The following is a 13389-nucleotide window of genomic DNA, read 5'->3' on the forward strand; positions in this document are numbered from 1 at the left end:
CCTTGTTTGTACCTGCAATGCATTCATTATACTCCTCATTTTAATTTAGTCTAATCAACACAAGAAAATTGCTGAAAGAGAAAGAGAGAGAAAGGACACGTTGAAAATACAGTATAGCTGTGATCATCAAAGTGCACCAGTCCCCAGAGAATCCTATAGATGTAGCTCGTAGGAACTTTTGTCAAGGACAAAACACAAGGGTTACATTGTTAGCTTTTCTTGTCATTAATTTTAACTCTTTCCTTAGGTTATACCATGGTTGTTAATAAAGTTTTGGAGATTGTCGGTGGACCCACCTGGCAACTATGGGCAATGCAAGTTTTCCCATGGTTACTGCCACTGCCACAGTTTTCAGGGTTTCTGTGTAGCTGAAGCCCGAACATGTGACCCAGGATTTTGGTTGGGAAACATGCAAGAAAGGGGAAAAGGAAGGATGTGACCCTTCACTGGGTGTTTTCATATTAGTGGCTCAAAAAATTACACAAGTGGATAGAGGCAAGGACAGGATGCCACAGACCTTAGAGAAGGGGCCTGAAAAGCTGGCATTTTCAGTTGTATCATGAAGGCCAGCGGGAAACTGGACAAGCGAAGAAGGTCTAAGGATATCTCACGTGGAAGGAAGAGCAAGATGCACGTGCATAGAGATGAAAAATGTGTCCCCACTTTCTGAGAAAGGCAAGATGCTGGTGCAGCACTGTAAGGACAGCAGTTGGAGGAGGGTAGGGGAAAAGCCCCATAAGAGACTGAGAACCAGGCTTCAGTTACCTGCATTCCATAGGCAGAGTTGGCACACTCTCTACATAAAGGAACAGAGTAAATGTTTAATGCTTTTCAGGACAGTATGTGCCACAACTATTAAGCTCTTCCATTGTCTAGCAGAAGCAGCCACAGCCAATTTGTAAGCAAACGTCCATGGGTATGATCTAAAATAACTTCATTTACAAAAAAACATGTGATACCATGGTTGGACCCACCGACTGCAGATTGGTGATTCTGTCCATGGATGGAGAAATTATGAGATCAGTGAAATTATCATATGACCTGTAGGTGGTAGGGCCCAAATCAGGCTGAACTATTCTGTTTTGTTCTGTTTTATTCTAGTGTTCTTTCTTCCTCTCTGAAATCTGAAATTATGCCACATTTCCTTGTGGATGGGGCAGAGTATTCAACACTGGGTGGTGTGGTGGTTGTTCTGTGTCCCACAAACAAGGACGGCGACCAGGCTCTGTCATGTTGAACTCTGTGTGGCTTCAGCAAAAGAGACTTGCTGTCCATGGAAGAAACCTGAAGTTATTGTAAATCTTATTTGAATCAGCCAGGTTTCTGAGTTGTAAGCAAGGGAAAGCACCTCTGGTTATTTCACAGAGAATGGAGATGCACTAATGTGATACTGCGTAGGCTCATGTAATCCCAGGAGAATAGTAAGGAAAGGCTTAGAGGATACCCAAGGAAGGAAAATGTCCCAAGTGATGCTGAAGTATTAGTCCTGTCAAGGGACCAGGAGGGCAAGCGCTGGGGGAAGACCCTGGATCTTGCACCACAGAAACCATTAACAGAAGGCCATGAGCACTGCAGCTGAAACCACTCCCACTGATACCCTGGGAAAAATGGTGTAAACACTGCAGATGCACCATCCTTCCAGAAATTATGCCCCTCTACATTATAGTTCCCCAGAGAAATAGAACCAATAGGAGATAGATAGATAGGCAGATAGATGGATGGATGGATGAATGGACAGATGGACAGATGGGTGGACAGACAGATAGACAGCTAGTTAGATAAATAGACGGATAGGTGGATAGATTCATACATACATTACATAGATACATAGATACATGGATGGATGGATGGATGGATGGATGGATGGATGGATGGATGGATTGATGAATGGACGGATGGATGAATGGGTGGATGGATAGATTAGATAGAAATAGATGCATAAGTACATTGATACATAGATACATGGATGGGTTGATGGATGGGTAAATGGATAGATTAAATATAGATAGATAGATAGATAGATAGATAACAGGGGATTTTAGGGGGAGAACTAGGTACAATTAGGATGTTGAGAAATCTCACAATATGCTGTCTGCAAGCTGGAGAACCAGGAAAGCTGCCAGCATGGCTCAGTCCACATCTGAAGGCCTCAGAACCAGGGGGAGCAAATGGTGTAGCTCTCAGTCTGAAGTCAAGGCCTGAGAACCCAAGGGCCACTGGTGCAAGCCCTGGATTCTGAAGGCTGGAAAACGTGAAATTTTGATCTCTCAGGACAGGAGATGGTGGGTGTCTCAGCTCCAGGAGAGAGAGGGAGAAAGAGAGAGATAGGGAGAACTAATTCCTCTTTCCTCTGACTTTTTGTTCTAATCTGGTTCTCAGCTGATTGGATGGTGCTGCCCACATTAGGTGAAGTGGATCTTCCTTACTTAGCTCACTTAATCAAATGCCAATCTCTTCCAGAAATACCCTCACAGGCATACTCACTGATAGTGTTTGGCTGTGTCCCCACCCAAATCTCACCTTGAATTGTAATAATCCCCACATTTCAAGGGCAGGGACAGGTAGAGATAATTGAATCATGGGGGCAGTTTCCCCCATACTGTTCTTGTAGTAGTGAATAAGTCTCACAAGATCTGATGGTTTCATAAATGGGAGTTCCCTTGGACAAGCTCTCTCCTGCCTGCCACCATGTAAGACATGGCTTTGCTCTTCCTCCATCTTCCATCACGATTGTGAAGCCTCCTCAGCCATGTGAAACTATGAGTCCATTAAACATCTTTTCTTTATAAATTACCCAGTCTCATATATGTCTTTATTAGCAACATGAGACTGAACTAATACACCCAGAAATAATGCTTTACAAGCTATCTGGATATCCCTTAATGCAGTCAAGTTGACTTCTAAAATCAAGCTATCTGGATATCCCTTAATGCAGTCAAGTTGACTCCTAAAATTTACCATCACATCTTCATAAGACTTTGCTGCATTTACATATCCTGAAACAAAAGCCAGCTCAGGTTCTTCTCTTGGTGAGGCTGGGCTCTTACACCCTAGCTGCTCGGGAGTTGGAGAAGGCCCTGGCAGTTTCATATTGTGGAGTGGGTGGTAATCTTTGCTTCCTATGAATAATCTTCAGTTGGGGAATTCCCCCAAACAGAAAAAGAAAATAGAGGAGCAAATAAAAATAGGTATATTTGTTTGCTAGGGCTGCTATAAGAAAGTTATTTAAGTTTGGAAACAAAGGGCTGAAGGAGTTTGGAGATTGCCTAGAATGTATTTAAAAAATGTGCAGAAGGCACAGACTTGAGCATTGTTGCAGTAGTGAGCCAATCTGCATTGCAGCATCACAGGCTGAGATGTAGTTTTTTAATTTAACAATATTTTTGTATTTAAGAATTTGAAAGTTTGGGTTTTTAAATTAATTTTCTTCTCCTGTCTGATAAAAACAGATGACTTCTCTTAAGAGACTTTTACAGTGTATGAAGCATGCCTCCTAAGACTTAGAGTACATGAAGTTGTCATTGACAGTGTGTATAAAATTGCAACTGTCTTACCCTCTTCTAGGCAGGAAAAGAATGATACAGTGGAAGTTTTCTCTAGGAAAGTCACTTGAGCCATCCCTCTTAGTTGTATAAACATTTATTTTCTTAAAATTTTCATATGACAAACATCTGAGTAGCCACATTCATTCATGCCTTCATTTCCTCAAAAGATTGAACTCTATCCAGTAAACAGAGATAGAAAAGGGCAGAGAAATTCCTCTTCTCATACAGTTATTTCAGTGGCATACAAAATTATGGTATTCAGTGTATGCCAAAAAGGGTATTCAGTGGCATACCCTTTTTGGCATACAAAATTAACTCTGGAAGGTAGAGATCTTAATTTTCATAGAGAATCCAGGACCTCCCAGTAGGGTAGAAGTGGATGCTGCATTTCCTGTAACTTCAGTTGCATTTCTATGAAATAAAATTGCTTTGTGGGAAGAAGTCAGTGACCTGGCTCAGCTAAAGGTGGTAAGAGTTCATTTCAAAGGGTTGGCTTCAAAAAAATCTGCAGCTGATTGTGGGATTCCTCATGGAACAGAGGTGGTGATTTGAAGAAAATGGCTAAAGATGTATATGACTCTGAAAGAACAGTAATTTGGCACCCAACTGTGCCTGAGCACAGGGATCTAGGCAGTCCTGAACAAGGATCTAGGCAGCCCACGGATCTGCACAGAATGACTCTTCAACAGTGCCACCGTGAGGCCATGTGAAGCAATACCCCTGTCGTCCATTAGATTTCTTTTTTTTTTTCTCCTTGCTGTTTAAAAGAGACCGGATTCCTTTTGAACTATAGAATGATACCAACAGATCTTGAACCATTTTTCATGAGATAAAAATGAGACAGAAATTCCATAATTCTTACTAATAGAGCTTTTATTTATTAGGCAATTATTTGGAGGTGGTCCTGGTGAGGTATGCCAGTTTATGTCTCTTCTCTTTATGGAAAGGGTCTTATCGCTGATTCTTCCATAATAACAGTTCCCCAATTTTATTCACAAACCAACCGGACAGACCTGTGCCCTTGAGAGGAGATGACTGAGAAGCTGAAAAGGTGAGTCATGCCTGTTCTAAGCCAGTTTTGGTCCTTGTACCTGTGCTTGGTCTTGGAATGAGCCTTTCAGCCAATTTGCGCCTATGAGTCCAATGGGAGGTTTGCTGGGGCTTCTAGGAAAGGTGGATTCTTCATAAGAGAACATTGTCAGGAACGTTTCCTTTTCTGCCTGCTCTGTCTCATCCTGCTTCAGATGAATATCATGTAAGGCCATGATACCTGAACCTGAAAGTTTAGAGGACTGGCTCATGGTGATGCCACAACCTGATATTACAGCACTGATAAATGACCTTAGCACTGCTCATCTCCACAGTTATTAATTTAAATTATTATTTGGGATTTCTGTTATTTTAGCACAAAATATTCCCCAAAGTGCAATTTTTCTTCGGTACTAAAATGAAAATACTACACATTTTAACATAATTATTTTATATAAAAACTTTAAAATATATATTTAAAAAAAGCTTACCCAGTTATACCTTTAGATTGCATTGTGCACTTTTACTTGATAAGTATTGTCTTAAATGCAATTAAAGGATGGATTTTGAAATAAATGGTTTAACATCTGCCTCTTAATAGCAAATTTCACAAGCAGGCAGGAACCAAGTCTCTCAGGTACACCCCCTAATACATAATGGAGGGTCTGACAAAATAGTTGATACTCAAAATTATTTGTCAATTAAAAGCTGGATGAGACAAAGAAATGGCATTTCACGCTTCTATTACAGATTGAGCATTATTACCAAATTCCAGTGCAGTTACATGTAAGCTCAAAGGCAAGGACACTTTCCCAGTGGACAAGGAGAAAAGGCAATTTTTGGAATCGAAATGCTTCCTCCAAACTTTTGATGCATAAGAAACAAATATTCAGTTCAGGCTAGGTTATCACTCATGTTTCATTGATTGTGTGTCTTCAGAGTAAAGAAAAAAAAATAAGTGTAAATGGGCTCTAAAGGAGAAACTTATCCAAGAGATATTGATTTGCCTTAAGTGTCCTGGGGGCAAGGCTGGTCCCTAAGCCAAGCAGCTCCATGCAGCATGCCCTCTCCTCTAAAGGCAGCAACCCCCTGTCACAAATTACATTGTTAAAATTTTCCAGTGAAATCTTACAAAGGTTTTGTACTGAGTGGGCTAGTATTTTTTCAATCATAGATTAAGTCTTTTTAGTGTCCTGAAATACATTTGTTCTTCCAAGGCTATCATTTATCCAAAGATAGGTTGTGCAAGGTGATTTGGATGAGTTGAAACCCTCAATCTTGAATTTCATAGGGAGAGTTATAGCTACTTGATTACAGGCTGAGGTTTCCTTGCCTTCAATTCCTCAAAGACAGGACCCCACAAGCTCCACTCAGTGCAGAGAGGATCTCTTTTGGGAAGGAGAAGGCAAAATAGCACGTATTTAATATTGCCTGGGTTATGAACTTAGCTATACTCACTTAATATATGGATATATATTTAATTTTCCCACTTTCCAAAATGACAAAAAAAATAAAAACTTATAAGAGTTATAACACTTATCTACATTCACCTGTATAGTAAGTGATAGGTGGGGTTGGTATTTGAACTCATGACAATTTAAATCCATGCCCCTTCCATAAAGAATGCCAATTACACTTCAGTTCATGTGTCAGGTCCCAAAAGAATGATTTCATTGCCCAGAGATGTGCTGAGATTTTTCTAAAGATGCAACTAGGATTAGAAGGAAAAGTGACAAGATTGACTAGGAATGTCTGCTGCAGGTCAGGATAAGAGCTACTTAATTGCTGTTCCTGTACTAAACCATAGTTAGTTCCCAGATGAGCCAAATTTATCCATATCTGCTCTATTATTCTAGATTCAGTAAGTTTTAAAATGTTCGTTAATTTCAATAGGCATCTTCTACTTTATCACACAGTGGGGAAAAAAAGGTGATAACATTTTTCTTCCATAGAATGCTCTCATTCTTTTCTGGAATTAAATATGTACCTCATATTAGGGAAATCAAAGCATCTCATTGACATGACCACAGTACTTTAGGAATAGTTATTGATCTAATGAATAAATGAGAGATAAGACTCTTTGGGGCTATTGTGTAGAGCAAAAACATATTTTTTAATAGGACTTGAACCCGAGAGGATACAGCCCTCCCAGATCCCATCTCAATTCCATGTGGAGCCTGACAATGAAGTCAGCATGGATAAGGGAAGACCTGGGAGATGGAGACCAAATCCTGTTATCCTTGTGTGAGCCCCAATCCCAGCCTTGCCTGAATTCATTTCTTCCAATAAAGAGTTACACCAAAAAACTATCTTGTGTACCTAAGCTGTTTTGAATTATATTTTCTATGTCACTCAAATATTTAGAAAACCTGAAAAATTCGCAGCCACAGGAGCTTTCTTGTACTCAGGATGGTGGCCACTTAGAGTATCTTTAACAGATGGAATCAGCATGTCTTTAACCATTTTCACACCTTCATTCACTCATCAAACATTTACCCAGTAAGCACCATGGAGCAGGGACTACCAAAATCATTAGGAATATAGAGCTAATTCGACAGGAACCCTGCCTCTAGGTCTTAGAATGCCAATGGACGGAGCAAATGTGCATAGAAACAACTTCAGTTCAAGACTTTATGGGACTGATTGTTGTTACATTTTTAAAATGGGGGGTTTCTCTGATCTGAGCTAATCAAATAAACATCAGACATGGAATTCAGGCTTTGAAGGATGAATAAAAATTTGGAAGAAAGAAATGATGGGTAGAATGGAGCATGCAAAGGGAAGAATGACAGGAAATTTTCATGATAAAGCACAGGTCAAATCCAAGACATGGTAGGTGTTCCAGATTCAGTAGCATTGGAGTGGTGCCCGTGAGTGGTGAGACACTCCCTTGAAGACAGAAAAAATAAGTAGCATAAATTTTGAGAGAATAATCCATCTGCAGTTTGAATAGTAAAGGAAGGGGATCAGGGGGCCCAGTGATAATCTAAAGTATAAGGAGCAAGGAGACTGGAAGAAACGAGAACAATTAAGGTGAAATCAGTTAATTCTTGGCTGGATCCTGGATCCATTAAAAGCTGCTACACCAAATAATTAGGGGACAATTGGAGAAATTTAAATGTGGACAGGGTGAAATGAATAATTTGCTAATTTTGTTAAACATCAAAATAGTGTTAGCTGATATAGGAGATTCCTTATTTTCTGGAGATGTGTGATAAGGTATTTAGAGTAGAAGTATCATGCTGTTTGTAATTTTTCTTGAAATGGCTCCAAAATAAATAAAGGAAATATGGCAAAGTCTAAATCTTCATTGAATTTGGGCGGTGTATGCAGTTTTGTTATAATTTCCTTTAAATTTCTCTGTATGTTTGAAAGTATTTTTTAAAAATCAGCAAAGATGATAAAAGGGTAACTGCAACTTATATATTGGATACTGGGAGTAGACAGACAAAGGGAGCTCTCATAAGAGATGAAACATGCTTTATAGTCCTTTGGGTATATACCCAGTAATGGGATGGCTGGGTCGAATGGAATTTCTAGTTCTAGATCCCTGAGGAATCGCCACACTGACTTCCACAAGGGTTGAACTAGTTTACAGTCCCACCAACAGTGTAAAAGTGTTCCTATTTCTCCACATCCTCTCCAGCACCTGTTGTTTCCTGACTTTTTAATGATTGCCATTCTAATTGGTGTGAGATGGTATCTCATTGTGGTTTTGATTTGTATTTCTCTGATAGACTGGATTAAGAAAATGTGGCACATATACACCATGGAATACTATGCAGCCATAAAAAATGATGAGTTCATGTCCTTTGTAGGGACATGGATGAAATTGGAAATCATCATTCTCAGTAAACTATCACAAGAACAAAAAACCAAACACCGCATATTCTCACTCATAGGTGGGAATTGAACAATGAGAACACATGGACACAGGAAGGGGAACATCACACTTCGGGGACTGTTGTGGGGTGGGGGAAGAGGGGAGGGATAGCATTGGGAGATATACCTAATGCTAGATGACGAGTTAGTGGGTGCAGCGCACCAGCATGGCACATGTATACATATGTAACTTACCTGCACATTGTGCACATGTACCATAAAACCTAAAGTATAATAATAATAATAATAATAATAATAATAAAAAGAAAAAATAAAAATAAAAAAAAAAGAGATGAAACATGCTCGGAAAGTCCATTTTCTTTGCTACACGAGCTTCTCTGGAACATTTGCCTTGGCAGCAACAATTTTCTTCCCGGTAGTCGTTGTTTTTTCTTTATGGCTAAATTGCTTTTGTCCAGACAGTAATTTGCCCAGCCCCAGAGACTGAGTCATGGTTGGTCTGCTACAGCACTGACTTCCCATTCCTCTTTGCCAAATGCTTTCCCTGCCTCCCTTAGAACCAAAGGTGAACAGTGATGCAATCCTGGCTTATGAGGCCTAACGGGATCTTCTGGAACCATGATGCTCAGAGTGCTTTTTAAGGACCAGGAGCTTCAATGCCACCTCTGAGGGTGCTGGAAATTTTTAAGGACCAGGAGCTTCAATGCCACCTCTGAGGTTGCTGGAAATTTTTAAGGACTAGGAGCTTCAATGCCACCTCTGAGGTTGCTGGAAAAACACAGCGTTGATCCCCACCACAGACCTATTAAATGTCTAAAGAATACAATAAACAGGAGTAGATGTGATTGTTTTATCACTCAGTTTGTCAACAGATTTGATGTTGCTTGGTCCTGTCACTGACCTGTGTAGCTAATAAAGAATCAGCCCATGTCTATGCATAAGAAACACGTCAAATGTGCTCTATTGAGGCTCTCTTACTATAGAAAAAAATGCTGGTGTCATAGGAAATTTGGTCATGCAACACATGATTCCTAAGCATTTGAATTGACTACAATCTGTGATAATTTTGTGACATCCTGTCCACTCATTCATGACATTTAAAGTGATTCAAAAAGTACTTAATATGAATTCAAATATATATATTAATATACATTAAAATATGTATTTGTATATTAAAGTATATATTTAAATATACATGTATACTTAATATATATTTAATATATATATTTAAATTATTAAGCACTTACATATGTATTGCATTCCTTTAATGAGAGACATCTTGAAATGTTTCAAAGCAAGGTTTTGGAATCTCTGCTTTAAGGTGCTTCTCCTTAAAAGGCACAAGGTTGTATCTTAGCTGAAGTTGAAGACTCTCAGAGGTTGTCGTTTCCTATATCTACCACAGAGGGACTACGCCACAGGAGTTCTGTGTCTGAATTCTAGGCCCTTCTTAGCATTTCCTATCTATTGGGACTGAGCTTACTTTCCTTCAGACCTCAGACTGCTCACCTGCCATTAGGATGTTGTATTTATACGATCAGGCAGACTGGTGGCTACCCAGAAACAAAAACTCAACCACCATTGTGCCTAGGATACTTCCTGAAATCTCTTCCAGCAGCAATCAAGACTAGGAAAAACCATCTGTATGTGGAAGGCACACAACTCCATCCACAAATTCAGATAATCAAGACATATAATTTTATCTTGCTTTATTCTGCAATTCTACTTAAGCTCTATTTTTAACTTCCTCTCATCTCTGAGGAATGTTGACCTTACTCAATTTATGAGGGCTTGAGCAAGATTAACTTCTCTGTGATGGGGGTTATGTAATGCACACCCTAGAGTTGATGCAATGGGTGAATGAGTCAATACAAAGCATTTGCAAGAGTGCCTAGTACTTGTGATTGCCATTGTCATAATGATTTAGGGTTGCCACTGCATCTCTCCAAAGTTGTATCTCTGTTCAAATGACTTAGACAGTATCATGGCCCACATGGTATCTTTGGACTATGCAGCCCTCTGCAGAGACATCCTTTATCCTATCTTGTACTAGGTAACTGGGTCACACAGGTTGCTACTGTATCAACTCTTGTTCCCTTCTGAGAGGCTCCTCATGCCCAGAAATTATCCTTCTTCATCTTAGTACTTCCCAAGGCTACAAGAGTTTGTTTTGTGCTATGCTGGTCTATAGGAATTTTTACTATTGTGTTCTTTAGAGTATGAATCACTCTTATTCCAAATACTTTCTGTTGCCGGTCATGGGGTCATGGAAAAACTGAAAACGTTTTACAGCTCACAGTACTTTTTCTAAAACAAAGATAGTGACCCTCGAGTTGTGTGCCAGATATTCTCCACTGGCAACACTTCAATACTCTTCACCATTTTCCCTCCCACTCTGTACCCATGAGGACTAACAATATGGTTTGGCACCATTAATTAGACTCTTTGCCCTCCAACATCCAGTTAGATTGGAAAGTGAGAGTTAATTGCAAGAAATCAGAGAATGAGAGGAGAGGAAATCCAGGTCTTTTGTTCCCTGAACCCACTCTGGTGAGAATGGTGCCAATGCCCTTCAATCAAAGACATGCCAGGACACACTTGTAGCTTAGCAAAGTTGGGTTAATTGCCTTGTGGCAACAAGAGAGGATGTATTAGAAACAAGTTGTTCTAGGATTTGGGCCTTCTTCTTTCAGATGATTTTTGGGTAGGTTCCATGAAGTGAGGCTTTGAATAAAATACTTTCTGAAAGCAAAGTGGTTTGACATCGCCTAACCACTTTTGTATAAAGTCAGAGTATCTGCTAAGCAGCCCTCATCAGGTTTCTTTAACATATAGGTAGCTGGGTTACCGCTTTTTTTTTTTTTTATTAGCAGTAGTATTTTTTTTTTTTTTTTTTTTTTGAGACAGAGTTCCACTCTGTCTCCTAGGCTGGAGTGCAGTGACATGATCTTGGCTCACTGAAACCTCTGCCTCCTGGGTTCAAGCAATTCTCCTGTCTCTGCCTCTTGAGTAGCTGGGATTACAGGCACATGCCACTATGCCTGGCTAATTTTTGTATTTTTAGTAGAGATGGGGTTTTGACATGTTGGCCAGGCTGGTCACTCCAAGCCTCAAGTTATCCACCTGCCTCGGCCTCGCATGGTGCTGGGATTACAGGCATGAACCACTGCACACAGCCAAGATTACCTATTTTGTAATGCTTCAGCCTGCCCTCAGTCCAGAGAGTGGAAAGATGGAGAAATCTTCAATATTCTTGAACATATAACCAAGTCCACTTTATCTCCACCTAGAACCCAATCATTCATTGCAAGGAAGTTTCCTGATTTTTCTCTGCATGTCCTTGATTTCCTTTAGTGAAGGGAGACAACATTAAAGTTCATTATGTTTGTCAATGTAGTATTTTATGAGTGCAGCCCTTGAAATGTGACCAGATCCAAAACAATCAGAGTTGCCACTGTGCTGCCTTTCACAGCAGGGAAAGCTTTATGTTGGACAGAATTTTGTTTTCTTCTTTCCTGTCCTCTTTGAAACTGCCTATTGCCCTGAATGAATGGTAAGTGGTAAATACTTCTGCCTCTCAGCTTTTTATTTTTATTCCCTTATAATTTTTATGGAAGAATTAGTGAGAAGCAGAAAAAACAAGAAAGTATCTTTCAATAAAAGGTTACTTCTCACTAAGGAGATGGCTAATTAGATTTTATCTTCAATAAAGCCTGGTGAACTTAATTTGGCAGGTGTCTTACCTCTACACATGTTGTATTATCCAAATAAAGTTTTCTAAATCTGACTGGTAAAAAATAATGACCTGATGATGTTGGTAAATGTAAAGATGCCAGGCTTCTCACTGGGAGAGTCATATAAGTTCAGGGTGGTACCCAGGAATAAGTACTTTTAATAAGTGCTCAATGTGACTCAGAAAACCAGGTAGGTTTGAGCAATTTGAGTTAAAAGCAAATTTTTGGCTAGGCATGATGGCTCATGCCTGCAATCCCAGCACTTTGGGAGGAACGCTTGAGCCCGGGAGTTGGAGACCATCCTGGACAACACGGCAAGACTCTGTCTCTATAAAAAATACAAAAATTAGCCAGGCATGATGGTGCATTCTTGTGGTCCTAGCTAGGCGGAAGGCTGAAGTGAGAGGTAGGCATGAATTCTGGGAGGTCAGGGTGCAGTGACCCTTAATTGTACCACTGTGCTCTATTTAGCCTGGGTGATGGAGAAGACCCTGGGCGAAAAAAAAAAAAAGGCAAACTTTCTGGTTAAAAAGAATGCAATGAAAGAATGCAGGTCCTAGAGCTGGGAAGGCAGGAGGCTGGGTTGGACTCCCAGCCACCTACAGCTTCATGGGTGTGGGCAGTGACTTTACCTCTCTGGTTCTAGTTTTCTCTTCTATCAAATTCAGATGCTAATAGGCCTGCTCATGTGGAGGTTCCCATCCAGTGGGAGTCAGTGGCTGATGCTAAAGAGGTGCAGGGTCTCACACTGAGGAGAGGGTCAGCACAGAGCAGGGCCCACTCTAGTGAGAATGGCACCAATACCCTTCAATCAAAGACATGCAGGGACACACTTGTAGCTTAGCAAAGTTGGGTTAATTGCCTTGTGGCAACAAGACAGGGTGAGCACCATGGGAACCATTAGGTGTCTCAAGAAGACTGTATTAGAAACAAGTCATTCTAGGATTTGGGCTGTCTTCTTTCAGATGATTTTTGGGTAGGTTCCGTGAAGTTAGGCTTTGAATAAAATGCTTTCTGAAAGCAAGGTTAATTCTACAACTGGACATGTTCATATGTCTATCTAAAAGGCAGAAATACCAGATCAAATGTAAGCCTATAATTAAGAAAAAACTGTATTCACTCATATCATTCAGGAAAATAAAGGGATGTTTGGTTGTTTTTGTAGGTTCTTTAATATCCTTATATTTTTGAGAATTCAGACATGATTTTAAAGTGGTCTAGTTATCACCTTAGTCTAT

General features: G+C 40.0%; 1 long non-coding RNA gene across 2 annotated transcripts in view; it reads right to left on the reverse strand.

Moving 5' to 3' along the window:
• Positions 1–13389, reverse strand: part of LOC129010383 (uncharacterized) — a 39170-nt gene that overhangs the window by 7312 nt on the left and 18469 nt on the right. Inside the window, exon 5 of one of the 2 annotated variants that reach the window (XR_008492987.1) lies at positions 6125–6285. The exons of the other annotated variant lie outside the window; for it this stretch is intronic. This is a non-coding gene — a long non-coding RNA (uncharacterized LOC129010383). The remainder of the gene's footprint in view (positions 1–6124; positions 6286–13389) is intronic. 2 annotated transcript variants of the gene reach the window in all.

This window comes from Pongo pygmaeus, chromosome 10 (genome assembly GCF_028885625.2).
Source record: "Pongo pygmaeus isolate AG05252 chromosome 10, NHGRI_mPonPyg2-v2.0_pri, whole genome shotgun sequence".
Lineage (NCBI taxonomy): Eukaryota > Metazoa > Chordata > Mammalia > Primates > Hominidae > Pongo > Pongo pygmaeus.